At 38.8% G+C, this 19,630-nt stretch overlaps 1 long non-coding RNA gene across 5 annotated transcripts in view; it reads left to right on the top strand.

Moving 5' to 3' along the window:
* LOC131487729 (uncharacterized) overlaps positions 1 to 19,630 on the top strand; it is a 731,038-nt gene that overhangs the window by 290,192 nt on the left and 421,216 nt on the right. For 4 of the 5 annotated variants that reach the window (XR_009249923.1, XR_009249924.1, XR_009249922.1 and 1 more), the window contains one exon: positions 4,216 to 4,288. This is a non-coding gene — a long non-coding RNA (uncharacterized LOC131487729). Of the gene's footprint in view, positions 1 to 4,215; positions 4,289 to 13,687; positions 13,786 to 19,630 lie in introns of those variants that run through there. The other variant, XR_009249926.1, reaches the window with a different exon arrangement.

The raw sequence follows: 19,630 nt of genomic DNA, 5'->3' as shown, positions 1-19,630 counted from the left end.
TGATTTGTGCTTGTAATAGTTAAGATGATTTCTCTTGCCCATAAGCAAAACTTTGCTCACATCAGCTAAATTAAGAACAGGAATTTATTTACTTATGTAATTGAGGAGGCCAGAGTTTACATTGCTCAGATATTTATCTAGGGGTTCAGAAATTACCATCATTCTTAAGATTTTCACCAACTCTCATCATAACTGCCCTTGTGTTGGTTTTTTTTTGTACACACTCAATATGGTGGCCTCAAGTCTGAGAGTGAAGAGGTTAACTCTTAAACTAGTCCTGAGCTTCACTCTGATTGTGCTTATGTGGGTCGTACGTCCACTCTTCCTGAACCAGTCATAGTGGCAAGGGAATTCCTTTTGTTGTTTGGCTGAGACTGGGTAATGTGCTCCCTGTCAGGAAATAGGAGTGATGCCTTACCTGAAGCTCACAGACTAAGAATGGGGAAAGGTTAGTGAGTGGTCAGAAAAATAAATGTTTCCTATAGTGTTCTGAAAGCCTTGCTACTTTTTATTCTGGATCAGATTCTTGCTAATAGCAAGGAGGTCTAAGGATCTATATACACAAGAGTTATTAAGAACCACGAAAGCAGGCAGCTCTAAAATAGAGTATATGGGTATGTTTGTGTGTATGTATATGTATACAGAAATATGCATACATATTTGATAGGAAAATTCTGAAAAAAAATGTGAATATATCTAAAAGTGATATATATATATCTAAAAGTGATATATGTATCTATATCTAAAAGTGATATATATATCTATAAAAGGTAGATATCTTTTTTTTTTTTTTTTTTTTTTTTTTAAATTTTTTTTCAACATTTTTTATTTATTTTTGGGACAGAGAGAGACAGAGCATGAACGGGGGAGGGGCAGAGAGAGAGGGAGACACAGAATTGGAAGCAGGCTCCAGGCTCCGAGCCATCAGCCCAGAGCCTGACGCGGGGCTCGAACTCACCGACCGCGAGATCGTGACCTGGCTGAAGTCGGACGCTTAACCGACTGCGCCACCCAGGCGCCCCCAAAGGTAGATATCTTTTATATATATGGCCCCTAAATTATTCAAATAATAGTTTAGTAATACTAAATATAACTGACTACTAAAGAGTTTAGTAATACTGAATGCTAAATTGTGACACCAAACTATATATAGATCTTCCTTGACTTGATGGGATTATATCCCAATAAACTCATAAGTTGAAAATATCTTAAGTCAAAAATGCATTTAATACACCTAACTTACCACACATCATAGCTTAGCCTAGCCTGTTTTATACATGCTCAGAGCGTTTGTAGTAGCCTACAGTCAAGCAAAATCATCTGACACAAGTGACTATCTTGTGTAATGTATTAAATACTGTATTGAAACTGAAAAACAGAATGGTTGTCTGGGTACCGAATGGTTGTCTGGGTACCAAATGGCTGTAAGTGCAATGCTTGTTTACCCTCCTGATTGTGTGGCTGACGGGGAGCTGCCACGCACTGCCAGTGCCCAGCATCACGAGAGGGGATCCTACCACTTAATTGCTAGCCTGGGAAAAGATCAAAATCAAAACTGGAAGTATGCTTTCTGCTGACTGCATATGGCTTCTTCAACATCATGAAGGTGAAAAATCTTAAGTCTAACCATTGTAAGTCAGGGACCATCTGTGTATGTATATGTATATGTATATGTATATGTATATGTATATGTGTATGTATGTGTATGTATATATGCATACACATATGAAAACATCATTCATATGTGATTTTAATTTTTTTCATTTTATCTGAATTTTCTGAAATTTCTTTTTTTTTATTCTGAAATTTCTATAATCATCTATTGTAACTAAAATAATAACTAGGGCAGTGGAATTAAACCAAATAATAGTCTACTGAACTATTATTTGAAGTAAATCTTTTTTTCAGTGGAGTTGCATGTATAAAACCAATCTAAATCTTATAATGAGTCTTACTCACACCTGGGAGACTCTGAATTACAGCTCTATGCCATGCTAAATTGTAGTCATCCCTTCCTAAGTCTTTTAGTCACTCTCTTAGGAGGCAGGAAAATGATCTCCCTTTTTTCCTCTATGAATTCTTTCCAACGAGTGGGCTTGCTTTTGGGGCTTTACTGTGTATCTATGTTTTCTCTGTCCCTTAATAATTAGCAATAGCCAAAACCAAAAATGATGTACTAGCAATGAGAATAGTAGTAGCACAGCTGCTATGATTTATCGAGCAGTCTCTATATTCTAGGTACGGAACTAAGTGCTCTGTAGGCTTTATCTAATTTGATCCATTCAACAACTTTAGCATTCATTTAATCCTTAATCAAGAGATACTTATTGAGCAATACCACCTTCCAACAAATGATCTGCAAGGTGGATATTTCCTTACAAAGCTGAATTGGTCAAAAAGAGAAGTCACTAAGTAATGGAGGGTGGTCCATTCCCAGAACAAGATGGGTTCAGGTGCTAAGAACGGTAGTGACCTACACCCAACTGCTTGTAGCCCCTTAGAGGTAGGTAGCTGGAATTCTGATGGAGGAGAGGGGTTATTCATGTTTAGGGACTGAAACATTAGTTCCATGCTGGACTTTTTCCATAGGAGCCTAAGAGAGATTGGCATTTGCTTTTAAGAGTAAGGTCATGTTGTCTTTTAGTTAAAGCTTTGATCTGAGTTCTGTGCCTTCTTTTTCTTGTAACTTTGTTTTCTCTCTGTGAATCTTGCAGGTTATGATTCTTGCTTAATATTTAAGAGTGAGAGTACTGGTATTTAAGAGACGTGAGTTCAAAATACAGATCTGCCAGTCACTATCTGAGTGACCTTGGTGAAATATCATAACTCTTCTAAGGCTCATTTTCCTAGATTGTAAAATTGGCTTAGTGTAATTGTTAATAACATTTGGAAAATATCCAGCAGAGTGCTATGCAGAAGCAATATAGTTCAGTGGTAAACCGCACAGATTGGAGTCAGATTGCTTGGTTCAAACCTTGGATCTACCTCATACTAACCGTGTGAACTTGGACAATCTACTTAAATTTTCATCGCCTCAGTTTCTTCATCTGTGAAATGAGGATAATAAAATGAAGAGTTTCTTTCTCAAAGTATTGTTGTGTGAGTTACATGAGTTTGTGATGTGCTTAGAACAGGCATGGACTTACTACATTCATGTTTATTCTTAATATGTTAGCGCTTTCTTGTAGGGTAGTTGAGAGGACTCAAAAGAGTGACTGTTGATCAAATGGCACTTAGCATAATGCTTCCACACACTAAGTGCTGCGTTTTATATTGAGACTAAGGAACCATAATATTAAACAGGTTGATACAAACATTTGAGGCTAACAAGCACACTCCAGGATTCACCCTCATTTCTGTTTTCAAGTTAGGGATTTTATAGTTCTTTTAAGACAGTATTGTTTCCATGATGAGATCCTGCATAAACACTTTCTTTTGTAACCTCTTGAAGTCTGGCAGTTTGTTCCAGGGCATCCCAATCTTCCTATCCAGTATTTGTTTCTGCCACCCTTCCATTCCTTCTCAATATCCATCCCTGGTTCTTCCTCTCCGTCTTCCTCTACTTTGTGGGATAAAAATTGCATGATTTAGGAAATGAGAGTCCTCCGAATCCCTACCTCTACTGCACTTTGGCTATATGTGAGCAACATAAGTTCAGGACAAAACATTCACCTTTGAAAAAGCTTTCCTCTCTTATGAAGGCAGTTTGCATGGTGGTTATGCTTAAGCACTTAAATACCAGACTGCCTTTGTTCAAGTTTCCCTTTACCATTTCATAGCTAGGTGATCTTGTACTACTTCCTAAACTTCCTGCCTCAGTTTCTCATTTATAAAATGGAGGCAGTAATTAAAATATCTTCCCTGTGGAGTTGTTCTGAGAATTATATGAGTTAATATACCTGAAGAACTTACAACAGAGCTTGGCACTCAATACATACCACATGTGTTATGTCTCGTTACATGTGAAAAGAAACTGGTTCTACCTCTTGGTATCTAGGGGATCCTCAGGGAACCTTGGCTACTTGGGGGAGATCTCCCTGATGAAAATCAATCATTGTACAAAAGAGTGAGCTGGGATTGGGATGGTATTTGCATATATACCAGTCATCGTCATAACAACAATAACAAGATGATGATGATGATGATGATGATGATGATGATGATGATGATGGGATTCTCAGTGAACAATCTCCCTTCGACTTCTTTTGACTATAGGTCTCAGGTGAGAAAATGGAATACCAGCTGTCACAGGACCAACTTGGAGTCAGAGAATTGAATACACAAAAAAGTGAGTTATGAATTGAAAGCCTTGCATGCCCATCTGCCATTACATCTAAGGGGTATGCAGTGCTCCCACTCCTTTGGTGCTCCTCTGGTCTCACCTTCTTCTGTTGAAATTCCTCTTCCTTCTCTGCCTCTTGGCAGATGGTGAAAATCAATAGGAAATAATAGGTGGGAAATGGCTGTGTTCCTTGGAGGAATTTCTGAGATAAGCAGGAGGCCATGTAGTTATTATATGACTAATGAATGCTGTTTTCCCTCACTGCACTCAAATGTGGGCAGTATTATTGAACCTGGCCTTGGTCAACTGTGGTATTGATTTTCTTTTGTGATTTCAGATTCTCTTTTCAAGTAACCTTAACTAAAGACTTGAAAGAGGAAAACCAATTCAAATTAGACAAAGTGTGTACTGAACTTCAGGCCTAAATTTTAATTGGTAATTTTTGATAAAATCTTAGGTTGACTTCTCTCATATATTTATGTATTTATGTATGTTTATTTTTAATGCTTTTTGATTACTCTTTTTACTATAAAGTGCCCTTAATCAATATCTATATGTAGCAAATCATCTTTCTTTTTTAACAACTTTTATCCAGATATAATTTATATACCATAAAATTCATCTATTTAAAGTGTATACTTTGATGTTTTGAGTATTTATAAAAGGTCATGCAGCCATCACCATAATATAATTTTAGAATATTTGACACCTTAAAAAGTAACCTTGTGCTCCTTAGCAGTTATTCCTTATCCCCCCACCATACCCTTGGCAAACACTCATCAACTTTCTGGCTCTACAGATTTGCTTATCCTGGAAATTTCCTATAAACGGAGTGACATTTATGTAGTCTTTTGTGTCTGGATTCTTTTACATAGCCTATCATAAGTCAGCTTTATTAGGATCTCAGCTTTTAAATTGATCATGGCAAAACCCTGAAATCATGACTGATTTTCCATTCCATTTGGGTCACCAGCACTTTGAATTGCTATTTGAAGTCACTTTTCTGATGCCTCATCCTGGTGAATGTTGGAAGAGACTACTCTATATGAATATTATTTCCCCTAGATCTCTTCTCAGGTTCTGGTGGAGATTTGTATGTATTTGGAGTCACTCAGAGGAGTTATATTTGGGTTTCAAGGACTCTGGTAACCTGCTAAAAGGTTCAGTAGGTATTAACAACGTTGCCTTGAACTTTTCCTCTTCCCTCTTCTACAGAACTTTCATAGATGTTTGTGAGTCTCACAATGGTTCTGTGCAGTAAAGATCATCTTCCTTGTGAATCCTGGGGTCTTTCTAGGGACCCTTGGGTGTCTGCTTACAGAGGCTGTCAAGTTGACTTCAATCTGGAGGAGAGGACATGGATCATTAAAATCTGGTTTATTGCTAAAAGAGGAGAGTCTTCCGACATTAATCTGCTTATATAGCAGTTGGTGAAGACAATATCTGATGACTTCTATAGATTATAGACATGTCTGAACATTCCCAGGTGACTTCTCTGAGCTATTTCCTTATCAAGGAGACCATGAGACAGAGTGTAAGGGATACAGGCTCAGAGAACAGTCAGACCTAGGACTGAATCCTGGCATGGTGACTTACCTCACTGATTTTTGTCAAGTTTTCTTAGCCTCATTTTTTCATGTGGGAAAATTAGGCAATAATGTAATGGAGTTGCTGTAAACGTTCGGTTAGGTAATATATGTAAAGAACTCTACACTTGGTAGGTACTGAATAACCACCTACTGTTTTGGTTTTTTTTTTTTTTAAGTTTATTTATTTTTGAGAAAGAGAGAGAGTGAGCAGGGGAGGGGCAGAGAGAGAGGGAGAGAGAGAATGTCAAGCAGGCTTCGCACTGCCAGTGTGGAGCCCGATGTGGGGCTCAAACTCACAAACCATGAGATCATGACCTGAGCTGAAACCAAGAGGCAGACGCTTAACCTAGTGAGCCACCCAGGAACCTCAACCATTTCCTGTTTTTAAAGACAGTGTGATCTAGGAGAAAGAACTAAGGTTGAGGATTCAGATGAATAGTATTTGAACATTAGCTTTCAATTTACCAGCTATGTGACCATGAGCAAGATGTTTTGTCTTTATTGTCCTCCGCTTACTCATCTACAAAAGGGAATAATATATTTTTTGAAGAGTTGATGTAAGAATTAAAGACAGTATTAATAAATTGCTCATTCCTGCACCTGCCATTATAGAAAGTTGTCAATAATTAATAACTATGATCATTTTTATTGTTATCAAGCTGGCCATGGCCAGTGAGCATCTCTCTAAATCAGTGTCATAAAATACCTTCAATAAGGTGCCTACCTAGGTTGCAGTGATATTAGTAATGGTATCCAAACACATTCAATCCTTAGGGTTGGGGCACTACTCATGTGTCCACTCTTCTAGCATTCTGGCTGATGGAACATACGTACAAGGGTGCCAGAGAGCAAAGTGCAAAATATATATATATATATAGCTAACTCCATTGTGGGACTTTCTCATAAAAGCTGGCTAAGACAAGATAATGGACCCAATGCCAAAGTGGGGCTTTTTATCTTCCATTTTGAATTTACACTTAGGGATCTGCAAAGTCAGGCATGTCCAGGAAGAAAGCAAGAATGAGAGTGAGACAGATTCGGTGATAAGGCTGAGACATAGTAGCATGAGTGAATGTGAGCATGCAGGGCATCCTGAGTCTACTCACCGCACCCCCCCCCCCTTATTGTATGGTGGGTATTGCCTCATCTGCCAAGTTAGAGCCATAATCAGGAAAAAATGGCAGGGTGGGCCCAACCCTGTATGCTTATTGCATGGGAACAGAATACAAAGCAGAGTAGGCCATACCTGAGCCCAGAAAGTGAAAAGAAGGAGTGAGTGGGAACCAGCATTTTGCCTATAGGTGACCACATACATGGGCTGGCTGGTGTGGGTTATAAAGGCTAGGCCCACTTGCTCCCATTTGAAACAATTCTGAAGGGCCATCCTGGTTCCAAAACTCCCCATGAGGTCTTTGAAGCCATTTGTTATAACTACGGGTTGGTTCAGCATCACTTCTCAGTCCTGCTTCTTTCACTGCCCCAAAGTGTTGATCCTGAGAGCATCCTTAATAAGCCACCTACATGTAAACCTCCATCTAAGAGAGTGCTCCTCAGATAAGGGGACCTAGGAAACCTTCACAAAGCCTTTCCTCACCCATTCCCAGTGAACCTGGGTTTTCCTTTCTTTAAAATCTTCTAAAACCTTTCAGATACCCCTCTTATAGTGTTGGTATATTTCTGCCTTGAAATTTCTAAAGCTTATTTATTTACTTTTGAGAGAGAGAGAGAGAGAGAGAGAGAGAGAGAGAGAGAGAGAGAGAAAGAAAGCACAAGCATGGGAGGGACAGAGAGGGGTTGGGGGGACACAGAATCCAAAGCAATCTCCAGGGTCTAAGCTGTCAGCGCAGAGCCTGACACGGGACTCAAACCCACAAACCATGAGATCATGACCTGAGCTGAAGTGGGACACCTAACCAACTGAGCCATCCAGGTGCCCATTGAAATTTCTATCCAAGTTTTGTCTTCCTCATTAGATCAGTAGCTTTCCAAAGATGGGATTTATATCTGATCTATTTCTATATATTCACCAGACCCAGCCTTTTGCCTTGCATATATAACAAATATTTGCTGAAATAATTAAGTCCAGATTGCAATATGAGTTGTCATCCCAGGGTTATCTCAATAACTAAATTTTAAAGTGTGATTAGGAAGCATGAAGAGAAAAGCAACCTATTTAAAGAGGTAGGATGTCTTCCCAGGTTAAAATTAAGGTTTCAAGCTTGATTACCTCCAAGGTGAGCAGCTAAAGCAAATAGGGAAAGTGTAGCAAGTGTAGGAAAAGAAGTCACTGGTGAACTCTGTATCCTCTGACTGATAAAGAAGCTACAACTGGGGAGCCTGGGTGGCGCGGTCTTAATCTTGGCTCAGGTCATGATCTCACATTTCGTGAGTTCGAGCCTTGCACCAGGCTCCGCACTAGGAGTACAGAGCCTGCTTGAAATTCTCTCCCTCACTTTATCTCTCTCTATTCCTCTCTCCTCCCCTCCTTGCTCTCTGTTTCAAAATAAATTTAAAAAAATTAAATTTTAAAAAAATTAAAAAAAAAAAGAAGCTACAACTGCCATAGGGGTTATGGACTCAGTGTTGTCAAATTTCCTCAAGTCTTTCAAGAGAAGATAGGAAGCCAGACTTTATGTGACATTATTTAATCTTTCAAACATGTGCAGGCCAAGCAAATAATATCTATGAATTGGATTTGGTCCTGGAGGGCAACAGGTCTGAAATTCCTAGGAAGGACCTCTTAGGTTTTATATACCTTTGTTTTTCTCAATTGTGTGTATCTGTCCAAAATCGTTGTATTTCATGAGAGAATGATGAACTGTATTTATTGGAGGGCCATTTTTATCCACTGTTATGTACTGTTTTTCTCACTGAGAGGACCAGAGGAGGATGGTTATGTGCTGAGTACAGGATTTGGACCATAATTTCCAGAATGTTTTAAGAGTCTCAGAGGAAAGGTGCAATACAGCTGTAAGATAATTGTTGTGTTTTTTAATGCCTCTTTTTTTCACCTTTAAGATAAGCATGTGAAATGGGTTGGCTAACAGTCCTGCTGTTTATTGAAAAAAGCAGCCAGGTCATTTCGTGCTAGCATTATTGCATTTGTATTGCAAGGATACATAAATAGAAAATCCAGTCCCAAATCTAAGTCCTTTCTTCTGCAATACAGGGAAATATATCTCCTTTGTCTTCCATCTGATCACTCCTGACATCTGTGCAGTAAATATGGATTAGATAAAGAAACCAAGTACTAAATTTCTTTTGTTGCTTTTAACTCATAAAATCAGATTATTAGTGTGAGTAAGGAAAGAGCCTTGTCTGTGAACACATGGCAACTTAAGGGTGATCCTGTAAATGAAGGAGGCACGTGTGTGTGTGTGTGTGTGTGTGTGTGTGTGTGCGCGCGCGCGCGTGTGTATGCGTGTGTGTGAAGTATCCAACCTCAGGATATGTGGGGTGGGGATACAGTACTCTTATGGTGCAAATGATGGGAAATTCAATAGCATATTGTGCGAAAAGGCAGGAAATCCTAGTATCTAACTGGTGGGGAATTCAGATCAAAGAGTTACATTTTGTTTGCTAAGGAGAGAATTACTAGGTTAGAATCTGATTTACTTAATTTGGGATATTAGAGTGGGGCTAAGAAAAAAACCTAATAAATAAATATCAACACTTATGATTTACTGTGCTAAAATGGTCAGTGCAAAATGCACAGAAAATTCCTTATTTAAGGTACATTCTTATTTTGTGCAAAGGGAAATAAATGACACATATTATGAACTGTTGCTATTTATATGGAATTAAAGTCTGACTTATGAACATCAGTCTCAGGTACACAATAAAGATCAGAAGTATAGGACAAGAAAGCCTTGTTTAATTGATTGTAATCATATCCCTGTTTGGATTAAGATGTCTTACTTCCAGTAGAGCAAAATTCAGTGAACAAATTAAATTTAATATAATATTATCCAAAGGTGTTCTTAAGCTTTACATTTTGTTTTACAACATGTGGATTTGGTCTCAGTCGATATTCTTTAAAAATCATTCTTTATAAGTAAAGGCATTAATTCAAGTAACAGAATTTTAACTTGCATGGTAAAGCTATTGATTTGATTGTAGTGACCATGCTAAATGTCCTTACTTGTTTCATTCGCAATTTCATTGATTTTGGGGAAGAGATATATAAATGTCTATGAAATAAATCTATGAAGGTTATTTTAAAGTTGCCTTTTGGAAAGCACCAACCATTTTATCTCAATGGGGTTTTGTTGAATCATAGCCTGCATTTTAGGAAGTGGGGTAACAGGCACAAAGAGAGAATGAAACCAGTGTTTTAGAGTTGAGGAGATAAGAGCCCCTCGGGTTTCTGTGGCCCTCCATTGACACTGGTCAACATCCTTTTTTCCCAGATGATATTTCCAAGCAGCATGGCTGACTGAGTAGTATTCTCATGGAAGGAAAAGTCTGTCTCCTTTGAAAAACAATTTTTTTTCAGCCAGTAGGAGGTGAAGAGTGGGCTGGAACTAGGTCAGGTTATCTCTTGTCAGACCCCTTTATCCGGTCCTCAGAGGTTTGTAGGTATTATAAAGGGAAAGTCGAGGCATTTGGATTCAGTTCTCCAGGTCCCTTCCAGACTAGCCTGTTGCCTTAAAGATGTGACTGTCTGAAGACCCTGACAATAAGGTATACCAGAGAGAGACCAACAGAAGCCTTTCAACTTCTGAAGGTATTGCCAATTGATGTCTACACTTTCTGTATTCAGTGTCAGTAGAAACATGCCAGAAGCGATTACTGTCCCGGATCTCTGTTTAGAGGTTCCTGAATTCAAGGATCTTTGAAGCATGACTACTTACTTAGTAGTCCCTTAATTAAGTGAGTCCTCATGGCTCCTTTAAACAACCTGGACATTTGTTCAGACCTTCCCATGAAGGTTCTTCACCTGCTAAGAACATGTCTGACTTATGCTAAGTAACCATGCTTTATCCTAATCCTAATTCTGAAATACCTTTCCCTCTAACATAATCCTCCTCAAATTTTCTCACCAAAGTATCCTTCAGTAAAGAGGAGAGTGAATATATATTTTTAAGTAGGATGGGGAAAGGAAATGGAAGAAATTGTGAGTCCAACATAAAAGGTGATGCTAATGATACCTGAAGGTACATCCCAAAGGTTGATTTTTTACCAGTTGTTGCAATTTGTCTTACAAATTCCTGCCACAGTTTAACATCCTATCCCACAATATACAGTGTCAAACTATAAAATACGGTATATAATTTTAATATTTGGCACTATTTAACAATGTGTTAAAGAATACATTAATGTTTAAAATAATGAGTCTTACTGGTTTGATATAAAATATTTCCTCTAAATACATGAGTAAAACTGATTATCCAGGATGTTGTGTTAACTTCATCCAGTGGTTTCATCCAAAGACTTTTCCTACTTTTACTGTAGATTCCTCCCCAGCCTGTACCCACCTCTACCTAGAGGTATAAGGGATAGTGATGAGAAATATATTTCATCAGGTATGCTGGCTGGCTAACTAAATATTGTGTTAAATATTTATTCAGAGGCCTGGGATTTTATATTTTGTGCAGTTTTTACTTTTAATGTAGCACATCCCTTACCTCTTGAAATAGGTCTAAAGGGAGCATCCGAGTAAAGTCACAATTAGGATTGTTGTTAAATGTAATTATCCCAGAACTGGCAGCCAGGAAAAAGGCATAGAAGGACCTCAGAAAGGGGTTTTGGAAGTGAGCTACTTTATCTTTTTATAAACTGTATGGAGATTAGAACTTCATGTAAAATAAGAAAGTAAATCTAAAAAATAATAGGATATAGTTAAATCAATATCGATATTTAGAGCGAAAATGCTTTATGGGAGGCAGTAAAATCTTTTAGGATCCTGGAGGAAAAATATGGGTGTAAGAATGGAATAAATTACTACAGTTTAATCACTTAGTAAATAACTAAAATACTGTTGCTGGATTTATGGTGTCAGAGAGCAACCTCCTATTAAATAGAGAGCACGTTAGTGATTCAATGGAGCTAGATTTTAGAGAAATCGTGGAGGGGCCATGGCTGTCTTCACAGCTTACCTTCAGTATTTCTCTTCATTATTCTTCCCTGCATGTGGGTCCATTTTAAAATGTCTTGTGTTGGTAAAACCATAAATTCTCATTTAAAGGGAGTCTGTCAGATTCTGAAACATCTATTTAAGAGCCTTACTTACCTGTGCTACTCACACTGCTGATCATTTTCATCAAAACCGTTTATGACTTCAGTTTACTCTTCTCCATTACAACCAGGGTCAGCCTTTTGGCTTCAACCCTGTGGCTGTATTTGACTCCAAAGTGTTTTGTGATGACTGCTAGCGTTATAATTTTGTGCAAGTTGACACAATGGGTCTTCAGATATTTACCATTTTCTGGCTCCCACTAGCATTATGATGGTAAAGCATTGATCTGAAGAAGCACAGAAACTGGGCTAGTAATAGCACCTCTTATCAAAACTTCGGTAAAGCTAGACATTGCCTCCAGCAACACGCAGGCAACACATTTCCATTATCCCTCTCCCCAACATACTTTGCCGACGTCTCTCTTTCCTGAGCAATTCTGAAAACTTTTCTTTTTTTTCTTAAATTTTTTTTTAACATTTATTTATTTTTGAGAGACAGAGAGAGGCAGAGTATGAGCAGGGGAAGGGCAGAGAGAGAGGGAGACACTGAATTTGAAGCAGGCTGCAGGCTCCGAGCTGTCAGCACAGAGCCTGACATGGGGCCTAAACTCACAAACCACGAGATCATGACCTGAGCCGAAGTCGGACGCTCAACTGACTGAGCCACCCAGGTGCCCCTGAAAACGTTTCTTAACCTTAAGGATATTAATGTATCCTTTGTCCCATTTTTTAATTAATTGACTAGAAAATAGTGACAGATTAAGTCTCACTGAATAATAATTAACAAAATAATGACATTTTAATTATATTTTATATTATGCGCATTCAGGTATTTATAGCAAAGTAACAAATATAAGGAAGTACAAAATGTTAACATAATGTCCAGAGGAGGTACATTCAATTAAGTATAGCTGTTTTCTCATACCCATTTAAAAATCATTTTCTGATTTTCAGCAAATTGTATATTTTTTCTTAAATATGATGTTTCTTTGGGCAAATGACCTTATATCACACTGAACCACAGAGATTGCCGAAATTTGAGTGCACTAGTTGGGGTTCAGCCCAGAGAAAGAGAACATATGAGAAGCATAAATTAGGAGATATACTTCAAAAAAAATAGACATATGATTGTGTGGACAAGCTAGGAAAGTTTCAAACCCTGGGGCTGGCAACCAGGAAGAACTGGCTGGAACCCTCAGCACAGGCTGAAGCTGCTATCCAAAGGCAAAATTTCTTCATCAGGGAAGCTTCATTCCTGTTCTGAAAGCCTTTCAACTGACTGAATGAGGCCTGCCCTGATAACCTAGGATAATCTCCCTTTCTTAAAACCAACCGATGAGAGGCCCTTGGGTAGCTCTGTTGGTTAAGTGTCCGACTTCAGCTCAGGCCATGATCTTGTGGCTCATGAGTTCGAACCCTGCATCAGGCTCTGTGCTCACAGCTCAGAGCCTGGAGCCTGCTTCAGATTCTGCGTCTTCCTCTCTCTCTGCCCCTCTGCAGCTCGTGCTCTGTCCCTCTCTCTCAAAAATAGGTAAACATTAAACATTTTTTAAAAAAATCAACTGATGATGGACTTTATTCATATACACCAGATATCTTCCCGGTAACACTTACCTTATTGTTTGATGAAATTACACAGGTGCTGTAACCTAGCCAGGTTGACACATCAAAGGACCTCTATGTGGACCCTTTTTGACTATAGGAAAGGTAACTAAATGTGGTTTGACCTAATATAATAGTGAAACAGTTTCCCAAGTTCTTCCTGTATCTGTATGACTTAGCTATTTTAGGACGTCAGAAAATCACTCTAAAATTACTATAAACTCATCAATGGGAAAACATTTGATATCTTCTTAGATTTTCTTCAAGCCCCCTGAATCATATTAGAATGTTGTTGTTATTATCATTATCATTCCACATGAAAACCCTCTTATTATTTGAAGGCCTGCTTTTAATATTCCTTTTTTTTTCTGGAAATGACTAGCTTCATTAATTGGGCTTTTTTTTCTATTTAATTCATGATAAAATAATGAAACAGTGTCTGTTATATGCTTTACAGAATGTACAGTGCATTTTTACTATAGAATTTCTTTGCACTCAGCATAGGAGCACAATAATAAACGAAGCAATAATTCCAATTATATTCTAATCTTGAACCAACCAGACATCATACTGTGTTCACATACACTGAAGGACCGGGGACATGTTTCTCTTTTTAAATAAACAATATGCTGACTTGGCAGTGCTCAGAAAAAGAAATTGCAAACCAGATCCTTGACCCAACTTCTGAGAATAGCCTTCCCACAACAGGACAGCTCCCTACTTCTTCCTCAGGGAGCGGGTGAAATAAGAGTATTGTATATTGGGGCACCTGGATGGCTCAGTCGGTTAAGTGTCTGACTGTTGGTTTTGTCTCAGGGCATGATCTCTCATGGTTGGTGGGTTCAAGCCCTACATTGGGCTCATGCTGACAAGGCAGAGCCTGCTTGGGATTCTCTTTCCCTCCCTCTTTGTCTCTCCCACACATGTTGCCTCTCTCTCGGTCTCTCTCTCAAAATAAATAAACTTTAAAAAAGAGTACTGTATATTGCTCTCTCTACTGTACCCAGAAGCTTTTAAGACCTAGCTGTGCTTTTTGGATCAAATGAGCCAAGGTACCAGTTTAGCGAAGGAGAGCTTGGTAAAAGTGTCATTACGGTCAGTGAGAAATAGCGGTTTTAAACTTCAGACTCTTAAAAAGAGATGTTAGAAAAATGTCAACCCTGTGAACAGTTGACTGCCAGGATAGTTTTGCCTTATACGTTTGAGTCAGTTATGTTTCCAGCATGGTTGTAGTTATGAAATTTGGAGTCAGCAAATCTGCATTATTTATGGCGAACGGCACTATATATCCTCACTTTGGTATTCTCTGTTTGCTTTGGTCTCTTAGTGACTTTTGCTAATTGCATAACATGGAGTTAGATGAGCATACAAATTAGTTTTTTGATGATGCTGAACCACAGGCCAAAGAATTTATCAAAGAATTCTCTTTGCTTCTCCATTTCAACTTCTAGTGAAGGCTTTCATGCTTTTATCTTGGCTACTATATATTCTTCTTACCACTGACCTTTCCCGTTTCTTGAGGCTGCCACTGCTAATTCAGCATGAAGGTACAACCCCGATGAATTAGTGTAACAAATCAGACATCTTTATACTGTATAAACTTGGTTAGCATTTATTAATCAATTCATTACTCCAATCAGAGGTGCTGATGCTACAACCCTTGCTGCCACTGCTGGTGAGCCAGCAACATCCTGGGGGCCCGGGGGAAGGCGGGACGGGTTGCTCCATGGAAACTTGGGACATTTTTCAGGGAAGGTCTTTAGCCAGAAACTCTCAGTGGATTAATGCTATGCCATGAAACATCAGATAGCAAGAGCTGTTATTATATATTATGCCTCTGCTTTTAATATAATGTCTTGTTTTACATTTTTATTGCCTTTTCCCTGATTGGGAATTGTTCTTAGAGTCGAAGATGCTCTTCATGAAATTTCATGATAAATATAGAAAAAATATACCTGTAGTCTATAAACACACAAATATCTAAGTACATAAATACATAACACAGATGAAACGGGTTAAAGTTTTTTAGTGTTTCTTTATTTTTGAGAGAGAGATAAAGATAGAGTGCAAGAGGAGGAGGGGGAGACACACACACACACACACACACACACACACAAATACACACACACACACACACACACAGAATCTGAAGTAGGCTCCAGGCTCCATGCTGTCAGCACAGAGCCTGATGGGGGGGGCTCAAACTCAAAAACTGTGAGATCATGACCTGAGCTGAAGTTGGACACATAATCGACTGAGCCACACAAGCACCCAGAAACAAGTTAACTTAAAACCTTCATTGATTTAATGATATTTATAAACTGCATCTAAGATTTTTTTCCTGTGATTGTCAAAACACTTTCATGCAATCTGGTATTTTTTTTTTCAGCATTCAGGGAGTGTTCAGGTTTTAGATGTGCAATTACCATACTGAAGAGCAGGGAAAAACATCTGGAGTGAGGAAAGGGGCAATGGTGCACAGAAATAGAAGCTCATTTATCTTCAAGGTGGAAGGTGGGAAAAGGAAAGTATACCATTCACACCTGGGTGTATAAATCAGTATCTATTACATTCCATTAAAAACGCGAGCAGCCCCTATTATAAGGCTGGTTTGAATGTATAAGGTAGATCTGCTGTCAGTTTTTGGTGTAATTTAATAGCTGTATTATGGAGTGCACCTAGTATCTAGGGCAGATAAGACGGGCATATAGTGAAGCACTTTTAACAGGATTTTACTATATATGTTTTGAGTCAACTAATAAAATATGATTTCATATCATCCAATCATCATTTCTACTACTGAAAGGATAGCTTCTGCCATGGGAAACACATTCCCAGAATCCACTTCTGGTCTGGTATTTAGGGACCAATGATTGAATTGGGCCTATATTACAGGTAACTATAATTTACAGGTAACTAGATAAAAGTGTTAGTAATGACGCTCATTTGGGACACACATTGCTAAAGGTTGGGGACCTCTGCTGGGAAAAGGAACTGCCAAGCCGCTTGTGTAGTTTTATTAAAAAGTAGTTGTCCAGCACTGAAGGACATCTTTCCTTCCTTTTGTCAAAATAAGGTTGGTTCTTTCATGATCAATGCTGTACTTGTGTCTCTAGATTTGGCTGTTGTTTAATTATGTATTACCTACATATTATCTTGACAGCATAAATAATATATAGGCAATTGGTCTGGGATATTTATAAAGTCTGGAAAGATAATATTGATCAGTGTTTCCTAGACATGACTGAGTCTCCATGGTTCAGAGCTGGGGAACACAGTACAAGTTTTATTACTTGATGAATTCCAGAATAGGAATTGACTTTCTTCTCACTGCTTTCTTGCTAGACTCCTGTATACATCTGTGTGTGTGTGTGTGTGTGTGTGTGTGTGCGCATGCCTCGATTGTAAGCAAATATGTTTATTGAAAAAAGTTAGAAAATATGGAAAGTCACATGAAGAAATTTAAACTACCCATAAACTCACTACCCAAATACAAACATTTTATAACTACCACTGAACATACATTCATTCATCAAATATTTACTAAGCCATCATACTACACACAGGTAGACTTCTAGGTGCTGGGAATACACGAGTGGCCAGAACAGAGAAAAAAGCCCTATCCTCTCAGAAATTACATTTTACTGGGGGGAGTCAATATACAAACAAATAAGTAAACTTTGCAGTTGTTGGATACTTTCCACCTGGGTACTTCCACACTGCTCTGTGGAAGGATGGACTTTAAGGACCACATCAACCAGCTCCTTTGTCCTCTGCATGCTGGTTGGCTTCAGAAAGTGGGAGGCACTGGCAGGAGATCAGAAAGTGGAAGGCAAGAGATGCCAGAGTATTTATTCCTGCTGAGCCATGGATTCACAGTGGCTTTGTTCCCGCTCGAAGGCCATAGCTCCTGCCCCGCATCCTCTTGTGCAGGTACCACTTTGTCTCCAGGTTCTGATAACTGCACTCGCCTCCTGCTCCTTCATTTACAGAGATGGCATTGCCCCTACCGTCTCCCCGCCCCAACTGTTCCTCATCCTGGGATATTTTGCAGTATCTTGCTGATTTTCCTTAACTCTGCTTACACCCTTATAAATACTCCCTGTACTTTTTTTCCCCCCAATTATTATACTCTGTGTGCCATCTGTTTCTTTCCAGGACCTTGACAGATACATTTAGTATGCTACAGAGCTATAAATACTAAGGTGGACAAATAAACATGGGTATGGGGATTGAAGTACTTGAGAAGAGTGTGGGTGTGAGAAGGGTATGGGGATTGAGAAGAATTTGGTCTTTTAGGTGTAGTGTGTGCAGGGAAGGCTTCAATGAGAAAGTGATTTTAAGTGAGATCTGTAAGGAAAGAGTGAGCACCTTCTACAAACACACAGAAAGAAAGAGAAGTGGGGAGGGAGAGAGGGAAATTTCTAGGAATATACACATTCCTGTATTGCAAGAATAGAATCGTATTATTGCACACGGTGTTCTGTAACTTAACACTGCAGGAGCGGTTCCCTATACCATCAAATATGCTTTTATTATTCGATTGTAATGATTATATGGAACGTCGTTTTAAAGTTATAGCATACTTTATTTAATTGATCCCCTGCTTTTAGACAATTAGGCTGATTTTACAACTCCATTACTATAAATGAACCTTGTTGACAGTCCTAACTTCCTGAAATCATTTTAACGGATTTCCAGGGCCTACTGGGTCATCTTGAAGGAATCGCTGTTTTGCTCTTTCGTAAAATGGCAGACTGGGCTCAGTCCTGGGAGCTGTTAGCGTGGAGCTGTTGGCATCAGTCTTTGGGAGAGATTCATCATTGGTGCCCAAGGGTAATTTGCAAATGGGTGTGGGGTGTGTAATTACCGTATTGAACAACAAGAAGCACCATCTAGAATAAGGGGCAAGATTACAAAGGGAGTGATAGTTCTTTCTTTTCCTTAAACTGGAAGCTTGTGTGGTGACATGTAAGTACAGTATTCATAACTGCAGCCCTCTTTAACCTGAAGAAACTTCTCATCACCCACGTGGTCACTCTTCCTCAAGCTGATGGAGAAATGAAGAAGTCCTGGAAGAGCTAAGTGGTTTGTTGGGTAAGCTTCTCTCTTTGGATGAGCTGAGCGTACATAGATTGTGTCGGCAGGCATGCGTGTTCATTTGATTGAGTTTGAGGACAGGAGGGTTTTGCTGCTGGCTGTGTCTGGAGTCCTTGGTGAAAGATGAGAACATGAGAATGGTCCCCTTTGATTGGCTCCATCCCACTGGCTCTGTTGTGCTGCCCCATTCTCCAAGGATATATGTCATCCACAGAATCAGGTTCTCATAAAAGCGTAGTTTTGTTAAGACCCTGTATCTTTTGCCTCAATTGTTGTCTGTGGGTAAATTGTACTCTTCACTGGTCTGTTTCTGAAAAATAAAAATAATAATCTCAGAAAATAACTTTTTGCACACATTGCATAAATATTCACTGAAATTATATCTGAATATAGTTCATGTTCTTTAAATTTTTTCTTCCTCTCTCTCTCTATTTCTCAGCCAAGATCCCTCTCCTTAGTGAGATGATGTGGAAAGACACCTCAAAAAGTTATTTAGAAGTCAACCCAGAGTGAAAAGGCAAACTCCCGCACTTCTTCTGGCTTTCAAAAAGTTCTGTTTTCTCTTGTCTTTTTTCATATCTCAGGCACACCTCCTGAGACTCCGAATGCCAGTATAAATATAAACACAAGTCACTAAGTTTCTCAGGTGCCAACACAAAATGAATCAACAACGGCAGCCCTGCACTGCTCAGACTGAAGGAGCGTTCGTTGTGAAGCCAAGTTTGGATCAGAGGTTTTTCTCTCCGAGGAGATTTGTTGTCTCTTTCTAGCTTTGGAGTGGGTTATAATGACAGCTCTGGGGTATAGAACACAGTAAGAGTCGGTGTAATCCAAGGAATCCCACATTCTCATAAGTGATATCTTTGCAAATATTATTATT

Source organism: Neofelis nebulosa, chromosome 10, assembly GCF_028018385.1.
Source record: "Neofelis nebulosa isolate mNeoNeb1 chromosome 10, mNeoNeb1.pri, whole genome shotgun sequence".
In the NCBI taxonomy this organism is placed as follows: domain Eukaryota; kingdom Metazoa; phylum Chordata; class Mammalia; order Carnivora; family Felidae; genus Neofelis; species Neofelis nebulosa.
The sequence above is the reverse complement of the archived record's forward strand: the minus strand, read 5'-3'. Positions and strand labels throughout refer to the sequence as shown.